Below are 14,289 nucleotides of genomic sequence, written 5' to 3'. Positions count from 1 at the left end.
CGTTCTGATTTGCTGTTCACTTTGTGAAGCATTCTGGCTTTTAGAAGGTAGAAAAAAAGGCTTTATAATGAAAATTGAATGAAAGTTGTTGGTTTGGTGTCTCTCTAAGCTGCATAATATATCCATTTAACTCGGCTGCCTTCACATCAATGCTTAAAAGGGAGTAACAGCAGCCTCGAACGATGATAAACAAATGCATCTTGGTCAATAATAAACGCAGCATCACTTTCTGTTTGGCCCACCATAGCATCAGCCAGAAATACACCCGCCTTTAAGTCACCATCCCTGGCCTTATTGATGCAGGGTCAGGGGAGCGTGACCTCAGCATCCCGTGGTGTTTCAGGGCCTAATGATGTGCTCGGCTCCGGTGCCGTGTCCCGCTGATTAATGACCGTCCCCTTCGCCGAGCGCCATGGGAGCGCATTACCTGGGCCCTCTGACACCACCCCATTGCTAATGAAGAGAGCGCCTGCAGCACCGGAGTACACTAGAGCACCGTCCGACCCACTTACAAAAACACAAAAGCTGGTAAAGCAGTTCGGTTTTCCTCAGAAAGGTCCACAGCACAGAGTGAAAGAGTTGCAGGGAGTTTTCAGCCGCCCACACCTGGGAGTCAGTGTGGCCTATCTGGGTCAAACCCTGCAGCTGGTTCAAGAGAACTAAAATTACATCTACAAATATCTGAAAATAGAGCGAACTTAATCAGCAGTTCTGTTCTTTAACTAAAACCTAAAGCTGTGCAACGTGGCCTCATGTAAACTGCCACATTTATAGAACAACATTTTATATAGGCAAAAAAATGCATTACAAGTAACACAAGTAACGAAATCAGATTACTTTTTATAGGTAACTAGTAAAGTAATGCATTACTTTTAAATTTACAACAAAATATCTGAGTTACTTTTTCAAATAAGTAATGCAGGTTACTTCCCATTTATTGACTGACAGCTCTCTTTTCCACATGCTGAGAGAAATTATGAGTAAGTTTTAGAGGCGTTGTGTACGCTCTGAAAACATGATGGTTATTTATTGTAGTTGTAGACTTAAATGTGAACATGCATTTACTAATCTCACTTGCACAACAACAGATTCAGTATTCCACAACATGAATAAAAACAGTGTGATGCAAACTCAGAATATTAAGGCGACCCTGCAATAATTTAATGTTTAATATCACACAAATGCTTTATGTATTTAATCTCACTTTATTAACCAATGTCTTTGCTGCTGACCTTCGATGACCCAATTCATTCATACTAAAAAGCAGAAATTACTTTAGATCCCATCACATTTGTGTTCTTCTCCAAAGCTGAAAGATTTATTTAAGCTGCAAAATCAAAATAAGCTGCTTTCTATACAGGTGTGAATTTGCATTTCCTTCAGCCTGAGGCTTGTTCATTTTACTGAAAAGGCCTGAAATTGACTGAAATCAATGTTTTTTTGATTTGTTATTAAAAAACAAGCAAGCAAGCCCAGCCCAAATGAGAAAGAGTAGCGCAACTCATTTAGTAACGCAATTAGTTCCTTTTTAGGGAGTAACACAATATTGTAATGCATTATTTTTCAAAGTAACTTTGCAGAAAAAAATATTTAATAAACCAAAAGAATGTTTAGTAGTGAATAACAAGTGAGTCTTCTCATGACAACTAATATAATTTAAAATGCGTAGATAAATTAGATTTAAACTATTATATAAAAAAGAAGAAAAAATAAAAATAAATCAAACAAACAAATATTTCCATGAATACTTTTGGGATAAAATTTTCATTTTTAATTTCCAGCTTTAACTTCAGGCCTGGAAATGGTTACACAAATTTTAATTCAAGGTTTTCCATGATTGTGGGAACCCTGTATATCGTTGCTCAGTGAGTGATGGAGGGTCAAATAACAGCAAAGCAGTCTGGGATTTGGAGTCTGTTGTCCATGTTCCCCCCTCCATCACTTCATTGAGCATTACTCCCGCGGGACGCAGTTCATTATGAAGTAGTGGCAGATAACAGCTCAAGGACATCTCATCCTCTCTCTCAGCCAATCCTTCTGGAACACTTGCCAAGCAATGCTGAAGTTCCTGCAGTGGGGAGCTGAAAGAGAGAGAGTAAGGATCTTCCCCTGTGTCCGAGCAGGAGAATGCATGACATGGAGAATGCTTTAGCCGCATGGAACAGGAATACTAATCTAGAAAACTGGCCACTGCCATGCGATTTTTGGACATGCCTAAAACTTGCAGGACAATGCAACTAACAAACTCTCCTGCAAGTTTCCCTGCCATATGAAACTGATTATATGGGATAAACATATATAATTGTTCTTCAAGGGTGAGCAAGAATTGCCATCTGCATTTCCCCGCCCTTTTTTAGAGTCGTGCAGATAGACGTAATTGTGCAATGACTCTTCAAATTGCAGATTCTTGGCAGATGGCCCATCTTCTCCTCAACAGGAAGAAGCAGGAAGAGCTAGAGAACTCTCTGTCTCACACTGCCTTAATAAAGGTGTCAGGAGAGATGAAGTTGGAAGGTGAAAAAACAAAAACAAACCCAGTTCTCCCTACTGACTGCTGCTGAATCCCAATGCACCTTATAGTCTGGAGTATTACTGCTACTGTCTCTGCTTTAGAAATCATTTTCAGTCACTTCCTGGGTAAGAGAACGATGTGATTTAAAGACTTAACCTTTTGACATATAAAGGTTAATGACTTATGCGCCAGTACAAAGACATATTTACATGAACAGCCCAAATGATCGCAGAAGCACTATGATAGAAGTTTACAGTACAAATCGAATTAAATTATATATTTTAAAAATATATATAATTTAATAATTATAACTTAATCATATTATTTATTTTATTGATGTATCTTTAATAAAAAAATACTAAAATGTATGAATTTTAAATAAAACTATAGTTATATTTAAAATATAGAATTAAAATGTTGTATTTCAATATTACATATCAACCAATCAGATTTAACTACGTAGAAAAGCAATGCCAAAGTACAACTGAATAAATAAAATAATAACAATAACTTAACAAGTAACTTGCAATTCTGTTTCAACCAAAGAGGTCAATAGAGAACACATCATTTTGTAATGTACCTTTTAAATGACGCTTCACCTTTAAACTAAAAGCCGCCGAATGTCCTTGGCACTCAAATCATTCACACCAAAACAAATATTGAATTCACACCATCTTATTAGATGAATATGTTCCATGATTGCTACTTGCATTATCTTCTCATGTTTATGGTTCCATTATGGTAAGTCATGGCCAAATCATTTCAGGACAGAAGCAAACCCTTCCAGCCTCTTGCTGCAGACTGCACATAATGAGCGCAATGGGTAATAACCTAAAATAGGAACCTATAAATTAAGAAACAGAGCCCTGCAGTCTTCTTTAATGCTGGTCTATGGATGAACAATAATTAAGGTGGACCAGGGTTCAATGAAGGGTCACTCTTGACGGCTTCAGAGCAAATTGAAACAGGTCTGGCCTTTTCAATCTTGTCAACGTCTCCGGTAAAGCACGTATGAATTTGTATATGACCTTATGACATCAGCGAGGTCAACAGTCAATACAATGATAAACTGTCGTAGACATAAAAGAGCTTGTAGCTATGTCTTATGTAATCCTTCAAATGGGGGAAAAAAGAAAAGAAAAAAGAAGGTTGTTCCTGACAGGCAGCTCTAAATTTCAGTATATTCTGAAATGCATTCAGAGCTTTGTTGGAGAGAATGATTGACAGGAGTTTTGTCACAGAACCCAGGCATTTCTCTGCCGGAGACTGTGGCGACCCATCAACTCTCCGTTGTTGAAAATCATTTTACTCCAGCCTGGATGGGGAACGGAGACATTTGGCTAATTAAATCAAACAGGAGGGCACTTTCCAGATGAGCCTGAATCCAATTTCATTAGTGGCCTCTCAGCCACGGATAATGTGCGGACCATGAGGTCGCTCTCGGACGTTTCGTGTCTTGACATCAACGCACTGGAGTATGATCAATAAAGGATGCTGACTTGAAATGTAGGATTGAAAGCATGCTGGGTTTTCCACAGGCTCTTTTTTCCCTGCTGCTGCAGTTTGACTTCAATGTTTCTTTTTTTCCACATCATTCTAAATTGGTTGTTCAGATGAAATTAAGAGGTAATATTGCAAAATGGAAAATATATACCAGTGCAGGTGTATACTGAATTGAAATATACTCAACTGAATTGAAAATGTATTTTAAATTCCAATTAAATTCTGAAATTTCAATTTAGGTAGAACATGGGATACATAATCGCAGTTGGAATTTGAATGTAAGTAAGTAGAATTAAATATAATTTATATATTTATTATATATATACATACATACATACATATATATACATACACATATATACATATATATATATATATATATATATATATATATATATACATACATACATACATATATATATATACACATACACATATATACATATATACATACATATACATATATACATACATACATACATATATATATAAATACATACACATATACATATATATATACATATACATATACATATATATACATATATATTACAGTTTTACATTTAAAACATTTTAAAAAGCCTTAAAGCTTTATAAAGCTGCCAACTCATGAAAAGGGAGCCAATTATGCAATATTGAATGTTGCAATATACAGTACAATGTTACTGTACCCTACGAAGGCCTTGAGAAACAGGAAGAGTCGCTTAGTGCGAGCGTCTCCAGCCTCTTTGACCCTTTTCTGGAGGGCATCCAAGACTTCCCATGGCACCTGCTGACTTCACAGTCTGCATCTTACCGGCAGGAACAGAACCTGGTACACACAAACTCATTGAGCTTGATCAGCGTGACAGATTACTCTGTGAAATTAATCATCTTTCTCTGCCATGCTGCTGCTCTCTCTATAGGACGCCGGCCAAAAAGCAGCCGTGGACAGACAGTCCCAGTGGGCACAATGATGGCACGCCACTGCGCGGCTCCTGGGGACCCAATGCCCACTCCCCGGTGAGTTTCATCATTAATAAGACAAGGAAACAGGAGCAGGTTTGTCTTTGAATGCTTGACTGGCTTGAATAAACCAGGGGTATAATCCAGCTGGAGACGCCGAAGATCAATGTCGCATCTGTTCAGTCTTTGTGTTGTCGTGTGCTGCATCATGGTGACTAAATGATAAGGGGGAAAGACGGCGCGAGCGAGAGAAGAGGGGGAAATAATAAAGGAAGAAGGGGAGTCGATGCTTGGTCCCCGGAGAGCGACAGGCATGTCTCAGCCTCCACCTTTTTAATCTTTCAGGCACTCCATGGGTACAGCATCTCCTCCGCCACTCACCCCCACCGCTGCTACAAGCTCCACTCGCATGCTCTTGACATAACTAGGTCTCCCTGTGAATAATAAACCAGCCACCAGATTCCTGCCTTTGATATGCAGCCCTTAAAGTAAAGATCTGCATCTGATTGAGCGCAATCACTGGCTAATTAATGAGACGGAAGGCCCGTACTCGGCCCACGCTGGCCCAAACATGCTGCCACCAATGTCCGTCCCGGTTCGTTCTCTTGAGAAGAAGCCAGCCGAGCCTGGAGGAAGAGACTCGGGAAGCACCCCTGGGACAGGCACACGCGGCTTACGCAACGAAGAGGGCGAACAGGCTCAGAGCTGTAGATAACAAGAGGTAAAAATAGGATCTTTCAGCTATAGGGTAGATTTGAAATGGAGAGAGATGTATGTACCAACACTAATGCTAACTTTGTAGGGTGAATTTATCTTATTATATATATATATATAGTTGGTACGAAATCCGGTCGATATTGGATGTATACTGTATTGAACTCTGCGACACAGTATATGTTATCGTATCTGATATTGCGCATCCCTAGGCCAAATAAACATGCCTTTTAGATTACTGTTACCATCATGTGACACTCACTTCAAGTAATCTTTAATACACTAATTTAATAACACTGTTAAATCTATTCGTTATCGAATCTGAAATATCCAAAAATGAATATCCATTTTTTTAATCTGACTTTTAATGTTGTGAGGCTTAAATTCATTTTCAGCATTTTGAAATTTATTTAGACAAAATAGTATGACATTTAATATAACAAAAATATGCAAGGAGCTGTAGAACAAGAAAATGTAGTGTTTTTTTTTTTTTTTATATTTAGAATAAAGCATTATAAATTAGAACATTATGGATATATTTATACACTGTCAAATGTAATCTTTATCAAAGATCCTTTTTTTTTTAAAACTGGATATTGTTGTGAGGACTAAATTAGAATTTAACTGAGTTTAGTTCTTAGCGTTTAATTTTTTTTATTTATTTAGATAAAATAGTGTCAAGTTTCAAGATGAAATAAACTGTATGGACAATATAAATACATTTAAAACATGTATCTAAAAATGTATATAATTTGCCAAATTGGATGCGTCAGAGCATGCATGCTAATCGTTAGCCCAAGTCTATATCTTCAGTCCAATGACTTTTTTGTTTAGTATCCTCATACATTGTGTACTAAACTAAACCATTTTTACCCACCAGATACTTCTACAGAGCAGGACTTAGACATGCTAATTAAACACAGCTCAACTGTCCCGCTATGCTAATCCTCTTCCTGGAGATGCAAAAACAACTTGTGTATTGAAGGCAGCAGGTCAAAACCCGAAAGCTCTTCACCGAGAAGAAGAATCTTCACCGAGGGAGAACTTTGTTGTGCCGTACAGACAAAATATACTCATCGGCCCAGCTGGGTTTTACGGGGAAAACAAGTGCACCTCGTGGGCATTGGGAACTAGGCAGTCTGAGGAACCCGGGCAAAGGGAGAAGGGGCTAATCATAGAGGTCTCTAGATGGTTTTCTAACCCCAGCCGTAAACGTTTCATTATGACAGTCTCTGTGCAACAGATAGCAGCTCAAGCTCATTCGACCTCGTTCCACTTCCCTTGCAATATCTGATTTGGCCCCGGGTTCGAAGGCTCCTCGGAGCATTGAGAGGAATTTAATTTCTATTTTCCTACTTGTCGTCTTTCCGCCATCCGCTTACTCCCGCTCTCTATCTTCCTCTCTCAGACCTCCCCCCTTCAGGTCCTCTTGACACAACAGACGCACACCGGCAGTCAAGCAAGACAGACTGTGCGGTTAAAACTAGGTGGAAAAAATGGGAGTTTGCCCTGCAGTGAGTATGAAAGCAACTCCTAAGTCATCTCCATTTGTCACAAACTGCACGCTGGAACTGCCAGGCCACTTCTCATACACTCAAACCTCTGACAAGAGCGAGCTGCGGACAAAAATACAGAATAAATGGGATGCTATGGAGCTCAGCATAACACTGCAATACCAATAGTCATTAGGGAAGCCTCCGGCAATGATTTCTTTAACTACAGATTGTGCCTGCCTATACATCATCTCCCAATGCTAAATGGAGATCCAAACAGCTCGTTTGTGACTGCAAATGCCACAACTTCATCAACTCATGACTGCATTACCACAAAATGATGGGGTTCTCTCAAGGAATTTTCCTCAATATTTAAGTCTCAACTAAAAAATCCAAATTTGAACCTACAGTATGTTGCCCATATGAGCTCCAAGATTCTCAGCCACATCTTTACTGTACACATCTTCTATACTGTATGTGACACACTGAATTTTTGAGTTGGAAGTCACAATGAGCTTGAAATTCTTTATTGGAGAAATCTCTGCTTTAAATTATTCAACCAATAACTGCTCGACATGTCACCTGATTTTTCTCAGATAAATTTCGTTATTGTAAATTTACTATAAATGCAATATATTTTACTTCATAATAAATTGATGTCCTAATTATCTAACTGTGAATCTGGATGGATGGATGTAAATATATATTTTAATATATTATTAATAAGTTTACTTTTATTGACTATTTTGCCATTTTTATATATTTCCCATGTAAAATATCATAATATAAATTATATCATATATGACAATATAACATAACCAATTTACACAAAATGCATTGTAAGATTGGGAATCTTCATGGGAATTCCCCATGTCTCATCCCCATGACATTTTTCAAGACAGTTTTCTTAAGCCATGCTGTTCACAGCATATATTTTGCACATAATCTACATATGTTGTGGCCAGATGTTTTGCTATATTGGAAGAAAATAAAAATATAAACGACTCATAATAATTTAGGTCGCATGTATTCATTTGCCACGAACAGATTCTTGACTAGATGAAACACCCCCGCTATTGCAAGCTCAACAAAAATGCTTTAAAGCAAATGCAAACAGAGCATAACAAGCTACATGTTTAGGGTACTAACGGTGCAATCAGATGGTTCTAAAAATATTTGCCCAAACCTTGTGTCAAATTTGAGGGTCACACTCTACGCAACAAGCTACGCTGTTTGACAAGGGTATGTAATCCTCAATGGCGGCTCTCAGCGAGTGTCACCGAAATGACATCTGCAACAATGGAGTGAGGCAATAATACTGACAAAGCCAAACAAAAACTCTCTCATAAGGATGTGAACGTACTTGACGCATCAAAGCGAAGAGAGAGAGTGTGGCATTTTCCCAATCTCACCTCTGCAAGACAATCTGACATACCTGAGCACACAGAAAACACTGCGTTTGAGCTCTGAGGAAAAGGATCACTTGAGGACGGGCTCCACCGGGACAGACTACCTGCCGGTGCTTGAAAACCAAAGAGAGAGAGATGCAAGATACAATCTGCAGAGGGTGAGCAGGTCAAAATAATCCCAGTGAAGCCTTCTCCGTGGAAGAGCTCACTCTGCTGTGAAGCAAAGCAGTGCCTTCAGCCAGTGCCGAAACTGATAGCACAATAAAGCGCTGATGGAAATGGTAAACATTATTATCATACAGAGTGCATGGACACATCGGCTACTTTTTTGGGTGTGGAAAATAATTATGAACCTGGAGAAAGGTGTGTTTCATTGGCTATTTACTTCTGGGCCGAAATCATATAAAGCTGTTTATGACAAATCTTATAAACTCCAACACAAAACAGGATCGATTTGAGTCTTTAAGGTTTATGAAAGAGTAAAAGCACTTTATTTGAAAGCGAACTGGCTGTAAAAAGCACCACGACTTCTATTTGGAAATAAGGTCTTGAATATTTCCTTCGAGTAAAAAAAGTGTCACAGACGATGGATCTGTCTGAAGATTAATTATGCTTATACATTAATATACATCTCTGCATTACTAATACCTGCAAGTCATTCTTAGACACGAGTGTTCATCTACAGATCCGAAGTGGGTTATTCAATCATCTGTTAGGATCATAAATTTCAGACGGATTTAAATTAAATTTGAGAATGTTTATGTGAGTGCGTGCGGAGGTGGCTAAGTGTGTGTTGCCAATTAAGTTGCACGTCTACAGTAAATGTCAATGCACATTGAGACACTTAAACTTCCATACAGGCCTTTGGAGGAAAGGATGCTTATCCGTTTACAGCATTCCACTAGGCAGCACATATTTCTCACAGAAACGTCATCAACATCGACATTCTGCAGCGCTGACCAACGCCAAATGGAATCCTGCGGACCCGAGAGAACATTCTATGCAGCGTGAAACGCCAGAGGGGCGTAAACAAGCGTGTAGCACTACAAAGAGCCGTCTCTAAAGAAATGGCTAAACGATGTTAATGTTAGATGCTGTGGATGTGCCTCCATTTACAAGAGGGAACCGCAGGACAAATTGAACATGAATGGACATGTTTCCTTTCCAATTACGGCTATAGATTAGTTGTGCAGGTAACATGTGGTCATTCTTTCCTGTTAGCTGTTCATTACGTGTCTCTGTTTGGGAGCCTAAATCAGAAAGGGAGAGAGAGAGAGCTTGTCGTTCATAGAAAAACACTCTGATAACTAACAATTTGTCCACTCAAAACTCCATCAATGGCCATGTCTGTGCTCTGGTGTAGATATATGGGACTGTCACTGCAGTAGGTCTATTCTTACATTTTGCTATGAACCAATCACATGTCAGAGACAACGTACGCTTGTTCCTACTGACTATAGCACTTGTCAGTATATTTTATGCAAATTAGCCCTAGAAGGTTTGATTGTGAACTGAAGAGTTAGCACTCATGTTGCACATCTGAAAAGGTTTAATAAATCCTCATGCTAAAGTGATTTCTGTTCTTTTGTTATGCTAATAGCATGCTAGCATTCTAGGCTTTGTTATACTAACATTATCAAGAGAAATGCTACTTTCTAAGCATTATGCTAACACTACTGAGAGGAAGCTTTCTAGGAATTGTGGTGCTAAAGATTTTGAGAGAAAAGATGATGGGAGAAGCTGTTAGTTATACCTTCAGTTCAGTCAGAGTAGATGGCATATTTAATTTGATGCTAATGAAAACAAGGCTTTGAGGCATAGAAGTACAGTTTTGGTTTCATACTGGTGTACTATTTACTCTGACTATTTAACTGTAGTCTAACAGCACATTTACACTGATAAGAGAAGACGGAAAGTGAAGTGGGATGTGATCGGAAAAGGTCAGCGAGCCGGGACTCGAAATCGGGTCGCCTGAAGCACAACCACGCTACATGTCGGAGCGCTGCCCACAAAGCTATTGTGTCCAACCAAATGAAATTTCAATAGATGGTTTAGACCTCAAATAATCTTATAAATAGGGAAAAAAAAATTACACGTTAACGCTTGAATCAGACTATTTACTCAATTTGATTAAAAAATGTATTGCGTACATGTGCATGGCTGTGAAGTTTACACATTATTTACATTCTACTAAACTATTTGCTAAAAAGCTCTTCTGACACGTGTTGGCTTTTTTTTTAAAATAAAATGTATACATAAAATGATACTCACAGTGTCATTGGTGACATTATTGTGCAGACTTTCTCTGGTTCTGAATGCATAAACTAAAGCAAGCGCCGTTTTGTTCAGAATACATGTAATACACATGTAAACGAATATGAGAATCAGACTGAAAATCTGATTGACAAACATTAGTGCATTTAAACACATTTATTTTGTTTTGTTTTGTTTTAATTCTCATATTTTTATGAGCACAATGAGGTAGCAATATCTCAAAGGTTTACAACTTTACAGTTCCAAGCACTGAAACATGACATGGTCAATGTCACACATAAGGATGTAAAAAAAAAAAAAGGACTTCAGGACTGCATTAAGAAAAATGCACTGCAAACTGAAATGATTCACAAACTGTGTACACGCACACTTGAGTAGCATGCACTGTCAGCATCCTCAAAGCACATGCACACAGACACACATGAACAGATAGCCCTGATACAATGCAGAAACTCATGATCACAGGCATATATCACTGGCACTGACAAAAAAGAAACACACACACACGCATGCAAGATAAAACACACGACACACTGTCTCCTATGGGCATCAGCAAACTGTAGCTCGGCATATTGTTACACGACCTAGATTCAAGTTTGCTCATAGATTCACACACACACATAGATGAGAGTATGCTAATGAGAGTGAAACTCCAGGTTCCCTTTCTTTAGGAAAGTGTTGGGTGACACGAGAATATCACCCACTGTAGAAAAATTCCTGCCAGCATAAATCATGAATTGTGTATGCATGTCTTTTGTTTTGTATGTGTGTGTACTTTAAGAGAACAGTTGTGTAGAGAGAGCCAGAACAGTGGGATGTTTTTAGCGGGTGATCTAGGAAGGTCTAAGAAGAGAACGCTATGTGTCTCAACACCATCTGCAGCAAATGAGGAAAAAAAGCCTGTTAGATGAAATGAGACAAGTGAGAGGCAAATAAGACCAAAAAAATCATCAGTGTAAAACAATTGTTCTCAAGCATGAATAAATCTTACAGAAATATCTGCTTCGGAACAAGCAGAAGCGTGAGGGAATGTGCTCCATGGATTTTTGAGCCTAGTGGATTTAATGCAACAACAAATAAAAAAGGTTGCATGCCTATTGAAGGGATTTCTTTGTTGTATGTTAGGCTATATATTAAATTCTGTTGATCAAAACATTTTAAGGTAGAAATATATGTACACTATACTCAAAAGTTTGATTATATGTATCAAAAGTGACAGTAAAGACTTTTATCAAGTTACAAAATATTTCTATTTCAAATCAAACAACATTGATAATAATCAGAAATGTTTCTTGAGCAGCAAATCAGCATATTAGAATGATGGATCATGTGACACTGAAGACTGGAGTAAAGTAGCATTCAGCTTTGCCATCAGAGGAATAAATTACATTTCAAAATATGTTAAAATAGGAAAAACGTTATTTTAATTAGTAATCATTTTATAAAATTACCAGTTTTATTGTATTTGTGATCAAATATATGCAGCCTTGGTAAGCACCAAAGACATACCGACCCTAAACTTTTGAATGATAGTGTTTTGATGAATTGATTATATAATAAAAGAGAAGCTTGTGTGACATCATACTAATCTATATTTTTCATGGGGTCAGAAAAATATGGGCAAAAACAGGTGTCGGTTAAAGCTAGTTAAAAAAAAATGGGAAAATCAGCCAACCATAATCTCAAATTGGAGATTATTATTCAAAACATTCACAACATTTCTGTTTCAAATCCTAGAGAGAGTCACTTCACTATCTACATATGCAGCTACCTTATGAGTATAAGCTAAAATGGAACCTGAAACCTGATTGAACTGAAAAGCTCTATATAGGCAACAACTACAGAATGTTATCTCCACACAAAAATCACACAAGAGACTGACAATTGGTTTAACCCTCATAAAAGGCAGTTGTGAAACATCTGATGTGTTTTTTGGGCCCTAAAGTTGTTTTGACATGCCCTGACATTTGTGCTTATTTCAATTACTTATAACATTGTCATGGCTATTTTCAAGTCTGATTACACTGTATTCAACACAAACTCTGCTACAACAATATGTGAGCAGCATGTATGTAAAAGTTTGTAGTTTTGAGAAAATGACGTTTATGCGCTGTTAATGAAAAAAATATTTTTTTAAGTCACTGAAATAAGGCCATAAAACACAGTGAACATTTGTTCACAAGACTTTTGAGAACTGGATTTTGGGATTGTGGCTAATGACACAAACTATGAGCCCACAAGTAAGCTAGAAAAAGGAGCATTTTGCTCTATTTTTAAGGACTAGGAACATGACTGTGTTGTTAGATGCCCATCTGAGCTGCTGTATTCCCTGTAACCCTCAGTGACACTCCACGCCGCACGGGACACAAAGGGTCACTAATGCAGCGTCACACTGAACACTTAGTGTGGAGGCGCAGCAGGTCAGACAGGGTCAGTGATGATTACCTCAACATACTGTATTTGTGCCGTCCTCCTGACCACACTAACACACACACACACACACACATTCAGCTTTAATGACAAGAGATGCTGCTCTCAGCCTTTAGCACGTAGCTGCTGTCATGAGATTTTTTTATATTTTGTGGAGACAAATATTAAAGCTTAAAATAACCAAAAAGTGGCAGAGAAGTATGGCAGTATGAATAATCTCAACAAACATTTACTCTGGCAACCACTGTTTCTGATTTACACAGAGATTGGGTTATTTATGCTAGCATGACAAAACTAGTAGCATGTATAATTTTGTAAGGGTTGAGGAGCCTAACTTTTAGCTCTTGACACATTGGCTCATGAAGATAGATACATTGATAAATACACTACAAGACACCAATACACAATACTATTTTTGTGACCAACCATTCAAAGACAAAAAAGGACAACTGTCTAGGACTGCACCTTGGTTTATAACCTATAAGTTGACCTTTCAAGCAGATAATAAAACCATCTCTAGGATCGTCAAACATCTCATTACATTAAGCAGCTTCCAATCTCATGCACAGGGCCAATTTCGTGGGTGTTTAACTTGGTTTAGTTGCAGTGACGCCTCCTGCCAGTAGAGGGAGTGAGAGCAAATGGAGTCCCTGAGCATCTGCGTCTCTCCCGCTCTGTGGTCACAGGCCAGCAAATTAAAACAATCCATCAACGTTATGGCTTTTAATCCACACATTCCCCGTAAACACCTATTTCTTTACCCTCTCCTGTTCTCCTATATCCTCTCTCTCTTTCTTCCTTTACTCCAGGCCTTCATTCTGTATTACAATAGACACTAAATCATTAACCTACTGCAGCATGTAAAGGGGCTCCTGCATGACTGAAGACACCACAAATGAGCAATCTCAGCAGGCAGGGAGAGAAGTGCTTCTAAGGGTACCTACAGTTCAAATAAAGGTAAAAAAGGTAGAACACAGAGGGAAGAAAACACTACATAACGATATACTAT

At 38.2% G+C, this 14,289-nt stretch overlaps 1 protein-coding gene across 2 annotated transcripts in view; it reads right to left on the bottom strand.

Moving 5' to 3' along the window:
• plxna1a (plexin A1a) overlaps nt 1-14,289 on the bottom strand; it is a 206,589-nt gene that overhangs the window by 109,739 nt on the left and 82,561 nt on the right. The window lies entirely within an intron of this gene.

Source organism: Squalius cephalus, assembly GCF_949319135.1.
Source record: "Squalius cephalus genome assembly, chromosome: 18".
Classification (NCBI taxonomy): Eukaryota; Metazoa; Chordata; class Actinopteri; order Cypriniformes; family Leuciscidae; genus Squalius; species Squalius cephalus.
The sequence above is the reverse complement of the archived record's forward strand: the minus strand, read 5'-3'. Positions and strand labels throughout refer to the sequence as shown.